We start from the raw sequence: 12,027 nt of genomic DNA, 5'->3' as shown, positions 1-12,027 counted from the left end.
CACCGGGAGATGGCGCCGGCTGCCCGCGGTATCGGCGGGTCCCTCTGCTGTCACCACCGCCCGACTGCCGGGGATCCGGCCCGGGGACCGGCTGGGAGCAGCAGTGCGGGATCACCGCAGCCCTGGGACAGCTCCGGGACAGCTCCGGGACAGCTCCGGGACAGCCCTGGAACAGCCCTGGGACAGCCCTGTGAAGCTCCGGGACAGTTCCGGGACAGCTCCGGGACAGCTCCGGGACAGCTCCGGGACAGCCCTGGAACAGCCCTGGGACAGCCCTGGAACAGCCCTGGAACAGCCCTGGGACAGCCCTGTGAAGCTCCGGGACAGTTCCGGGACAGCCCGGGCCCCCGCGGGATCCGGGGACACCGGCGGCATCCTCCTCCCGGGATGTCGGGGGCAGCTGCGGTCCACCATGTGCACAAAGGGAGTCCTCGCGTTCCTGCAGAAATCCTCACACACCAGCCTCAAGCCCGCTGCGTTTTCCCAGCGCAGAATTCCCCCGCGCTGCTGTAACGCCGGCTCTTTCTCCTTGAACCAAAGCCCGAAATCGGGGATATGCGTATTTCCCCGTCTTAAAACCCATCTGCCACCTTCCTCCCTTTTCCCGCACAGGGTCTGAACCCGCCGCTCCTCCCCCAGCCCCAGCCGTGCCCGACCCCCAGCCTGCAGTATAAGCTGTGGTATTTATGCCTGGCCAGCCGCGCTCCGAGCCCTCAGGCCACCTTGTGCATCTGTCACCCGCTCCTAATCCTGCCCAAGCCGCACAGCCYGGCTCCAGGAGACCACAGCTCCGGCATCGGCCCCTCGGCACAGGGATGCCCCCCACCCTCACAGCAGAGCAGCTCAGGACCAGCAGGGATGGGGCCGAAAACACCCRCTGCCTCTCAGCCCTTTTAGGGGAAGACACAATCGGCCCATCAGCCCGATCCCCTGGACATGGTGTTGTGTGGATCACGGCACAGGAGAGGGCTCCAGACCGAGGGCTCCAGACCGAGGTCAACACAAATGGGTGGTCCTGCAGGTCTCCATGTCCATGGCACATGTGCCAGGCTGAGCTTGAAGTAGATCTCCACCTTTCTCCCATAATCTGATCCCCATTTTTGGCTTTGTTGCCTGTGGTGAGGAAAAGACAAGGACGGGGCTGGAAACTACAAACCCCAGCAGGTTTGTTCCAAACTGCAGGGGAAATTAAAGGCTTGGGCTTCACTGCTACTGAACCCAGGGAGTCCCTTTCAGTCACAGAATCACCTGAGAATCATGGACTGTTTTGGGTGGGAAGGGACCTTAAGGATCATCTCATTCCAACCTCCCTGGCATGGGCAGCAAGACCTTCCACTAGACCAGGTTGCTCAGAGCCCCATCCAACCTGGYCTKGRACACTTCCACAGATGGGACAGCCACAGCTGCTCTGGGAAACCTGTGCCAGGGCYTCACCACCCTCACAGGGAACAATTTCTTCCCAATATCCCTTCTAACCCTGCTCTCTGTCAGTGTGAAGCCATTCCCCCTTGTCCTGTCACTCCAGGCCCTTGTCAAGAGTCTCTCTCCATCTTTCCTGTGGGCTCCCTTCAGGCACTGCAAGGCCACAGTGAAGTCACCCTAAAGCCTTCTCTTCTCCAGGTGAACAATCCCAACTCTCTCAGCCTTTCCTCCCAGCAGAGCTGCTCCATCCCTCTGATCCCCTCGGTGTCCCTGCTCTGGACTGGCTCCAGCAGCTCCCTGTCCTTGCTGTGCTGGGCCCAGGGCTGGATGCAGCTCTGCAGGGAGGGAGCTCAGCAGAGCAGAGCAGGGGGACAGAATGTATCTTGGTACATAATAAGAGGCAATAATATCTTAATAACAGGATCTTAAGACTTCACTTTTTTATGTTTACATAAAATATTAATCTACTTGATTGTCAATTTTTTCAAATTGTTCCAGCAGCACCAGTGCTTTTTTGATAATAACATTTGATTTTTTTATGGTCATCAGAATGTGTCCAGCTGAGAGGAGATGATGTAGCCAGGCTRCATCCCTGAGTCAGAGCAAATCCAAGGTCAGAGCCATGAAGGTGCCACAGGTCTGGAGCAGGAAAGCTGCCCTGGATTTCCTCACAGCACAGACTTTGTGCATCTGGAAGCAAACCAAGCCATAAACTCAGAGAGGTCACATATGCCTGGATCCCCATGGGCAATGCTGAACTGAGGCAAGGCTTGAAAATGAACCCAAAAACAAGCACATGTTCACCACTCACACCACTTGGGGTGGTGTAATAATCACACTGCCACTATAGGGTGGGTCGAGCCATAGGGCTTGAGGGCTGATTATTTAAAGAAAGTAATAAAGGTAAAATGTCTCTTCATTCTAATGTTGAGGTCTAGAATTTCATGGTAAGATATGCATTGTGTTCCCTAAGGGGTTCCTCCCCTCAAACAGGCACTGTCAGACAATCAGTATTGTCTGACAGGGATAAACAAAATAACCCCGGCTTAGTTTCCTTTTGTGCTTCAGCACAACAAACTGTACACGTGTAGTAAAAGAGATTGTTCTGATAGGTTCAGGAAGAATATTAAAAAAAAGAAGAGTTTAAAAATACCAAGTCAATGCAAATCTGTTGCAAGCATTCTCATTCCCAATTACAGATATTTTATTTCTCCTCATTCCTCTCTGTTTTTTAATTTAATTCAAGCAGCATGTATCACCCTATTTCAAAAATATCCGTTAAAAAAATCAAGCGATATTTTAATCAATTTAACCTACTTTTCAGATATTTTGACAGAGGGTCTGGGCTTAATGCAGGCTGCTACAGAAGGATTTCTTGTTAGTACAGAAAGAAATTTGCTCATGATAGGTTAAAACAAAGGAGATAAGTCAGACTAGTCTGACCAACTGCCCCTTTAATCAAATATAAGCTGAGTCTGGGGGATTTTTTAAATGAATTTATCCTGATCCCTAAGACAACTTGGCCCAAGACATAAGATGCAATTTCCTTACTGCAATACTTCTTATCCTTAACTGCAATTTTAAAAAACAACCTGGGTTATTAATATTAATGCCCGTGTTGAACTCCTTCAACAGATTCCTATCTCCTATTAAAAAAAAACCGCCATGTTCTCTAATGTCCATTTCTTTCCAACAYCATTGGTCTTTTCCTGGGTTTTTGCCTTTTTTTGTTCTCCAATTTGGAGTTTCTTGCAAATATGGTTGTCCAGTTTCTGCTCTGAGAGCCACTCCTACATTTCTCCTTTTTCAACAACTGGCAGCTGGAGGAGACAGGAGCAGGAGAGTGGGTGTCAGGGATGGGAAGTGAAGGTGGAAAGGGTGGAAACAGATGGGAAAGAATAAGAAACTGGCAAGAAACTGGAGAGGGAAGAAGATTGTTGTAGATAAAATGATGGACTAACAGGAAGGAACATGCTGAACAGCAAATATGGGATCAGTGGTTAGGCTTGATGATCTTGGGGGTCTTTTCCAACCTGAATGATTCTCTGAAAGACAGAAAAGCAAGATCAAAAGGCAGAGAACAASAAGGAGGAAGAGAAAGACAGGCATTTTTASCCTTTCACAGAAGTTAGTTTATTCTTAATCGGTACTCAAGCTCTTAATTAAAAGCTCTTCCATCTACTGTTGTAGCCAAGCTGTAAAGGAGGGCAGCCAAAAGAAAATATGTTGATGGTTTCTGGAAGAGAAATTGGTACCAAGAAGAGGCGTGCCACAGCATTCAATCCCTCAGTTAAAACAGACAYATCCCACCAAATCTGGAGAAGCTTTTTAATTTTGAGCATTAGGAATGAAAAAAAGGGGGAAAAGGATTATGTGAGCACTCGTCTCTCTCCCAGTATAGTCTGTGTTTGTGTGCTAATGCTAGAGCTTGCTAAAACTTGCCTGAAGATGGAGTGCTCAGGTACAGTTTGAACCCCAGTCAGAACTCCAAGGTCTCAGGGACTCAGCACTCAAAGCCCCTTAATCTAGACAGCTAATGAATGAGAGCTGGAATTKTTTATCAGATATGCAGAAAACCATCAGTGCAGAAGGTATCACAGAAAAGGCTGGTGAAGAAAAACAATACCCACCTCCAGAAATGTGGGCCTGCTCCCTAAACCACCTTCCCCAAGGAAAAATAAAATTACCACCTTCCCCGAGGAAAAATAAAAAGCTGGAGGAAAACAAATATTTCCATGAAGTTTATAATGCCACTTAGTGAAGGTGCAGGCCCCTACCTCACACTGACTGTGGCTTTCTCATTGTCCTCTCACAACCATTTTATGTTAGGCACTACACACATTCTAATTTACTGCTAAAAATAATAGCAGTATTGTTAAATACTGCTACAGATTAAGTAAATAAATCGATTTCTCTGTTATGTCAGCTTCACTGACATCACAAACAAAATGACAGAGAGGAGGTTTTTATAGGATATTGGGAAGAAATTCTTTCTGTGAGGGTGGTGAGGCCCTGGCACAGGCTGCCCAGAGMAGCTGTGGCTGTTCCATCCCTGGAAGTGTTCCAGGCCAGGCTGSATGGGGCCCTGAGCAACGTGGGATAGTGAAGGTGTCCAGAGAGGTGGAACTGCGTGATTTTCAAGGTTCCTTCCAACCCAGACCATTCCATGWTTCTATAATGATGTGGTTCATTAAATCTCCTTTGCACGGCATTTCTTCCTCAGAGGAACACAATACCTGATGATCTCCATACACATCTATAGGATCAGGACAGAAAATGACAAAGCTTCACCTGAAGTCACAAGATTGAGCAAATCTGACTATTTTGCTCTGAAAACTGCACGTGCTGGCTCGACCACAAGATATGCATGTGCATTATTTATCTTGGTTAAGATTCAATTGCCCAGAATAAAAACACTAAAAAAATTGGCCAAACATGGATGTAAGCATATCAGCTTTGATACTGGACACTGGATTTTCCTAGAAATTAATCCTCCATTAAAGCAACAGATGGCCCTGTGTGTTCCAGGGGCTCAGGGCACACATGAGGGGCTGGGTGACTGGTGGACTTATGAATGACTGGGTCTGCATAAACCTTAAGTTGGATTAGTATAAGCTCATGCATGTCAGAAATGGTTTGCAGTATTGACATTTCATGTCAGCTTTGTGAATCCGGACTCTTTTCAGCCCCACACAAGGCTGTGTCACATGTAGGGGACAACGTAGGAATACGTAGGAATAAACACATCCTGGCAGCTTTACTGACTGCTTGGATGCTCTCAGCCAGCAGCAAATGAAGTCCCTGCTGATTCATCCTTTAAATCAGTGACAGCTACTTAATTAACAGGACCRCAGCCAAGCTGCTTAGCACTAGAGCTGACCCTTCTTAAGGAAAGGAAAGTTGTGCAGCACTTTTTGAAGGGCACCTCCCAGCAAGCCCATGGCTCAGATTTGGGGTGAGCCCAGTGAGGAGCGGCAGCAGAGAGAAGCACGAGGTGTGCCTGCACTTACAGAGCTGGGCAGGGCCATGTGAGCACAGGAGCGTCACAGCCCTCTCCTGCTTGACTCCATGAGGCACAGATATTGCTTGGACAAAGCCATGATCTTCCACAGACTTCCACAACCAAGGTGTTGGCTGCTACCCAAATGCTTTGGAATTATAACAGGAATTATAAAGGGTCAGCGACATGCTCTTCAAGGAGCATGACAGCCTCTGCTGGAGACCATTAAACCCCCAGTTTTGCCCATCTCTAAACAGTTTTCATCTGAATGATTCTTAAATGACAGGTGAAAAATCCACCAGCTGCATTAAATCCTTGGTTAAGGTACAAGTTATGCAATCTCCAAAGATACCTCATTGAGAGGTTGAAAAGCCATCCAGCCCTGGGCCCAGCACAGCAAGGACAGGGAGCTGCTGGAGCCAGTCCAGAGCAGGGACACCSAGGGGATCAGAGGGATGGAGCAGCTCTGCTGGGAGGAAAGGCTGAGAGAGTTGGGATTGTTCACCTGGRGAAGAGAAGGCTTTGGGGTGACYTCACTSTGGCCTTGCAGTGCCTGAAGGGAGCCCACAGGAAAGATGGAGAGAGACTCTTGCCAAGGGCCTGGAGTGACAGGACAAGGGGGAATGGCTTCACAYTGACAGAGAGCAGGTTATCAGGAAGAAATTTTTCTGGGATATCAGAAAGAAGTTGTTCCCTGTGAGGGTGGTGAGGCCCTGGCACAGGTTGCCCAGAGMAGCTGTGGCTGCCCCATCCCTGGCAGTGTCCAAGACCAGGTTGGATGGGGCTCTGAGCAACCTGGKMTAGTGGAAGAGGATCTATCTTTAAGATCCCTTCCAACCCAKCCCATTCCATGATCYGATACCTCACCTCACCTTACAGGCCTGCAAAGCCCACATGCTCATGTGAAAGGTGTRTACAGGCCAAGAAAGTGCATGAAAATCCATCACCATTTGCAAAAGCCTTCCCAGTCCATTTCACAAGCAGCTATTCCAGGATGGATGGGGTCAGTAAACACGGAAAAGAGGCCAGGGCTGTGGCACAATGATGTTTGCCAGCAAYGTGATTCTGCATTTAGCCAAACACTTGTCAAGATCGGTAAAGGGGGCAAAGGGAGGCCCTGTCTTGTTGAATTTACAGCTGTGGGCAGAATGAAAAATTTTTGCTTCCAGATATTTTTCTTCAGTCTTTTTAGAAAGCCTCATGTTTAAATATGTGTACTTAGTATGGCTTTGAGAGAAGCTCTGATAATGATAATAGTCAAAAGAAAGATGTTATTATAATTTTTAATGCAGTAATGTTTGGCAGTTCCTGTACTTCATGAAGAAAAGTACAGTTAACCTCAGCTTTTACTTCCACAAGCACAACACCCCCTGCCTTACTCCTTTCCTTGTTCTCCCTGTGCTTATAGGGCACACAGGGGGAGGTGAGGSAGAAGAGCTCCTTTTCCCACTGAATTCTTTGCAATAAAACACAGAATCACATTCTTCTGCAGCTGAGAAAACACCAAACTTCCCTGGACCATCTGCAACTCCCACAATTCCACTTCCTATTCCTTCCKGAGAACAGAATCCAGATATGTTCCTTTTCCCCATTACGCCATAAAACCCTACAAAATACGGGCCACAGGTGCCAGCAGAGCACTCCAGCACTGCCAGCCTCACTCAGAGTTTCTTGGCACCACGTGAGGCTGTGCAGGCTCCTGCTGTGGATCACTTGCAATGGGTCTTTCATCTCCCTGAAATCTGGGTGAAAAGAGCACAGACAACATTTTTGCCATTTAAAAGGGGAAGTGTAAGCTACCGATTTATTTCAGAAAAAGGAAACAAGCAAATTGATCCCGTCCAAGCTAGCACAGAACASTGATACTGGCGGACACACAAGCACCATCAGAAGGCTACAGCCAGTCATGCCACAGGCCTGGAAAAAACCTGGAAATTGAGGCAAAAGCTAATCCATTTGACAAACTAGCAGCAGAGTTTATTTTTATGGCAAAGAAACTTGCCAGTGGCGGAACACAGACTGTCCTGCTGGCCAAAGGCAACATCATTTGGCATGAAAATAAGTTGTAGTTACCAAAGCAACAAAGGATCTCAGACCTGAACTCTGGCATCACACCAGTCACATTGCTACAGGAACAGGGGACTGGGGGACTTGCCCCTTGCATGTGACAGCTGACCCCTGACTCGTACAGACCAAGACTCTGATTCCTTTCATGCTGGGTATCATCCCAGATTAACTTCTGTGCTGTTTGTAGCTGAGTATTTTGGGGCACTCATAACTACCCTCCTAGATGGATGACAAAACATACATATATTTTTGAGTAAATGAAAGGAAAGGTTGAGGAGGATTTTAATCACAGAGATCAAAAGAATACCTTTTTTTTTTTTTTTTTTTAATTGGTTATAGAGACACTTCAGTCTTTGTTAATGGACATCTCATGCATTTCAGATATTCAGTTAACAGAAGCCACTCTGGAATGTTCAGCAGTGACTATATGCTGTTCTATTTAACCTCCTTMACTCATGTAATTAAGAAAAGAAAATGGCAGGCAATTTAGGAAGAAAAGCAAAGCAAAGAAACTAACAGTCCACAAACAATCCAGAGGCTRGAAATTATTTGGCTGGAGTATTTGGTGGGTATACATGTTACATTGGARGGAAATGAGACCCAGAAAAATTTACTATGGTCAAAAAGGAAGAAGTTCAGATAAAAAATCTTAAATTGCAGATTTCATAGCAGATATGTCTGTTAGATTTCCTCCATGCTCAGCCTTCCAATTTTCTATTCTACCTTCTGTGTATGGGGAAAGCTCTGTCATAATGTGTAAATAGTATTCCATATCTTTCTTGGTGTATCTCTTTAAAACTTAGCCCCTGCTCCATCGTTTCTAGAGAAAGGACAGACAGCTGGTGTGCCATGACTGCTGCTCATTGTACTAATCTTAATCAGTTCGCAGCTCCTGTGCAGCGCTCCTGGCAGCTCATCTCTCCCTGGACATGCAGAGAGCTCTGGGGCAAACAATATTTATTATCATATTGAAGCACTGAGCCTCACACGATGGAGCGCTAGTGTCTGACGTATCTAGATGCTATCAGATAAACAAGGAAATCATTTGACACAGCTTTTGTCACTGCCATTAAATCATCTGAAGGGGTTTGATTTCTAAGAGCTCAGCAGTGCAGTTCTGCTATTGTCATCTACCATTTTTGTTTGCATTAAAAGCTCTGCATCATTGCATCAGAGGCACAGATGTTGCACTGCTGTTTCTAGTGGGGTCAGCCCTTACACATCCAAGAGCAGGTATTAGCAAATTTGAGTTTTATTCATTTGTTTGTTGGCTGGGATCTCATAAGGAAAGGTCAAAAATGCATGCACACAGCAGAAGAAAATGAGGTAGACAATGTTATAAAGGCCAGACTTTGAGCTATGACCAGGAATCTAAACTGTGGTGGAAAGTAAGATGTTTCTAAGTCTCAGTTTAAAAGGTTTTCCTTAAAACCACCTTTGCAGCATCCTGATTTTGTAGCACRCAGCTTCAGCCTGACCTTTTGCCTTGCTTGGCGCAGAGTCATGTTTGCAAAGGGAGCATTTGCCCTGCAGCCTCTCGTGTTCATTGTGAGCCTCTCATCAGCTCCCGGGCAGTGGCTGCAATCAGCTGATTGTCTGGCTTGGGGACAGTTTGCTCTGAGACAGGAGCATACACTCGCCTTCAAAGGTCTCAAGAGCTCTGTCCAAGTTTCCCACAGAGTGTTTCAAAGGAGAATGAGGCTCTCAGGCTCTCATCAGCCAGTTCTTTGTGCCTGCTGGCATTAGTGGCCGATGCACTGCTGAGCAAGGGAGCAGCTCACCAGATGTTTTTCACATGTTCTGAGGGAGCAGCAGATGCTCCTGTTCACCTTACTGGGCACTGAAGGCACTGTCCACCAAAAAAGCTTTACAGATGTGACTCAGCCTCTCTCCAGGAGCAGCCAAAGCTGTCTAAGCACAGTTAGAGGAGATTCACAGCACACAGTGAAGTCAGGCCCCATTTTTCAAAATTACTCAGSATTAGTCTCTAGTCAAAATTCAACCTGTGAATCTCAGACCTCCAGGTCAGCACTACCAGGTCGTCCCTTTTTAYATCTTGAGCTAACTAAAGGGTTAGAGGCTCCCAGTACCCAATCCATAACAATGATATACTTGGAGCACCTTTTAATGAGTGCAGGGCCCCCAAAASAGGTGTCATTTAGAAATGTACAGTCATCATTCAGTGCAGTGTTAAAAAAAGAGACCCTTTAAGCATTAGGTGTCTGTTGAGAAATGGGAWGTTTTGTTCAGTTTGCTCTGCAGAGTAAGGAAATCCCTTCAAYGTGCTATTGCCAAGGCTTTAAAAAAATGGCAGGGCTACTTATGCTTTATGTTAAACAACTTGTAACCTTGCTGTGGCCAAACTGAACCCTACGCTGACTGTACTGCAGAGGATGACTTTGTGGCCCAGTAAAAAGCCAAACAAATACAGAGGGCAGGAATATCTTTTTCTCATCTAGGGATTCAGAGCACAGGAGTGATGTGGTGGAAGCAGATGCAGAAACAGCCACGGTATCACTGGATGGGTGTCCCCACCAGGGTTAGTTTTTATTCAAAACACAGAATTAAACAAGGAAGGCTTCCTGAGAGCAAAGAGGACATGAGTGGTAACTCCTCTGGCCTGAGGGTAAAATGTGCCTTTTGGTTTGAGATGAAATTTGCAGAAAGAGGACTCAGCCTTAGGGACACTGTGCTCACACACAATGTTAGAAACAGAAAACTTTCTCATTTGTCATGTCGGTGGTTGGACTTCGCCAATCCTGTGCTGGTTGATAATTTCCAGCTCTTGAGGTGGATTCTCTTAGCAATGTTTTCAGCTCCATTCAACACCTTCCCTTTCTGGATTATTTTACCATTTTGTTCTCCTTATCCCTTCCTCTTAGATTTTATTTTTACCCTCTCAMAAGCAGCACAATTATCATAACACTCATGTGATTTTTGCTGCCAGTGTGCTCTGTTCCTTTTGCATTGATGCTGTTCACACCACCTCCTTTGGGGGCCCAGCCTCCCCAGGTGTCTTCTGCAGGGGCAGGAGGAATAAAGGCACCCCACAAAAACCATCCAAACCCCCTGAGAACAGAGCTGCCTCTGCATGGGTCTGTGTCTCCCAGCAGTGACTGAAGAGGGTCTAAAGGCACCAGATCTTCCTCACGGAGCAACAGGAGCAGGACTGCCCTGTGAAGGCCAACAAGAAACCAAGGGTGACCACCAGACAGGCAGATGCAGCACCCACCTGTCCAGAGCACCRTCCCCCCAGGGCCTGAGCAGAGCAGGGAGAGATGGGTGATGGCAACACGCTCATTTGATGGTGGTGTCATCATCAGACAATGCAAACAAACCAAGACTAAGGTCAGCCCTGGAAATCCACTCAGCAGGACCAGGCTGGGTGCTGAAATACCTGTAACACAGCTAAAGCCAGAGCTGGGTGGGTGCTCAGACTTGGGCTCACAGAGGCTCTGGGGCAATGAGCAGAAGGTGCACGTGGGGAGGCTCCAGGTCAGGGCAGTGAAAGCCTCCATGGTGCTCAGGGACACAGAACTGATCACCGCAGCCAGGGGCCCAGAGGTGGGTCCTGTGAGTGCCAGCCACACTGACTTGCTGTCCTGTGTGCTGCAGCACAGCTTCCTGGGTGTCTGCTCCCTGACACAGGGCAGAAAAAWATATATATATATTTCTGGAACACTCGAAGTATCAAGCAAAGGTAACTTGCAGGGGGTTTTGTCACTCTGTCCCTGGTTCTGACATCCACCTGTTCACACAGACGCACACAGAGCTGCACACATCATCAACACTTTTCCACAACGCTGCACACAATAATGTCAGACAGGTGAGTGTGAGGGTAGGAGCCAGGATCCTGTTTTATGGGAAAAGGGAATCCTGGAGGAGTAACTGAACTGCTGCATGGGAGAGGTTCTCCTGCTGTCCCACAGGGAGAATCGCAGTCTAATGTCAAAACTCATCCTCTCTGCTCTTCGTTTTCAGAATTATGTTTTGCTCACCTACCAAGGAACTACTTAATGGAGGATGATGACATTTCTCTTTGTGCAATTCACAGATACTTAACTAACACAAGCTTCAATCCCTTCATAGCCTGATAGAGTGGGTATAAGAAATGAAAGGCATCAGATTCYAGTAAAGCCTTCATTAAATTTGGTKCATCTCAGTTTCCYTCTGAAATGGACAGCAAAAATTACAGAGGCTGAAAAACCCCAGGTGATGGATTAGAAAGAGAGGCATTGGCACAGATCATAAACCAACTGAAAATGGTCCTTTCAACCCCACTGTGAGGAGACTGCCAAGGCAAAAAACCCAGAACATTGGTTACCCTTTTCTGACATTTTAAATTGGATACTTGCATCACTTTCCTTGACCTTCTTTTTAGGTGCCGTCTTCCCCACTGATTCACAAAGTCTCATTCATTCAGGGAATGAGGTTTGACTGCAAAARGAGCACCTCAGAAACAGATTAGTCACAAGAATTCACATAAAATAACCACAGGAAGGAACAACCAAATAAAATGCAAAGGAAAACTACATTTT

Source organism: Malurus melanocephalus, unplaced genomic scaffold (assembly GCF_030028575.1).
Source record: "Malurus melanocephalus ecotype Western Australia unplaced genomic scaffold, MMel_1.1 scaffold_16, whole genome shotgun sequence".
NCBI classification, from domain to species: Eukaryota; Metazoa; Chordata; class Aves; order Passeriformes; family Maluridae; genus Malurus; species Malurus melanocephalus.
Note: the sequence above shows the minus strand (reverse complement) of the source record.